Here is a 612-nt window from a genome sequence, read left to right as displayed (position 1 = left end):
ACTGTGCTCTGGGAATAGGTGCTGAAAAGGGTTATGCATGGCTTCTTGGTGAAAATAAAGGCAGTGATGAAGACATGCAGAAACCTTGGAGATTAGATGCTAGTGTTGCTGTTTCTCATGTGGGACAGAACTAAATTCACCTCTGGAGAGAGGGATTCCTGGTTTAAGACAGGTTCTGTGAACTTACACACAGTTTTAAGGTGCAGGTGAAATAGTCATTTTAGTCAAAGGAGGGAGATCAAGATCACAGCACTGCCTGGAAAGCATCTGGAGTCTCTTTATTTTGCAGACTTGTGAAGAATTCCTCTGACCCACTGCATGAGTGTCCCTCTGGGGAAAGCAGGTGCTCACTGCATTCTTGCTGGAGAGGAATTTGCAAATGCTGACCAGAACTTATTTATAAGACAAAATATGGGCACTTCAAAGAGGAGCTGATATAAAAACACTGTGAGACATCTGTCATAGGAGAGACTGAAAACTGACATGGATTTGTGTTGTACTGTAAAACTGGCCATCCCTTAACTGAAACAATCTAAACACCCTCCAACTCCGCCACTTCTACCCCAACCCCTCTGTGTGTATTCACGCCTTTGATGAAATAGTAAAATCAAG

This window comes from Suricata suricatta, chromosome 5, assembly GCF_006229205.1.
Source record: "Suricata suricatta isolate VVHF042 chromosome 5, meerkat_22Aug2017_6uvM2_HiC, whole genome shotgun sequence".
Taxonomy (NCBI): domain Eukaryota; kingdom Metazoa; phylum Chordata; class Mammalia; order Carnivora; family Herpestidae; genus Suricata; species Suricata suricatta.
This window is presented reverse-complemented; position numbering follows the sequence as displayed.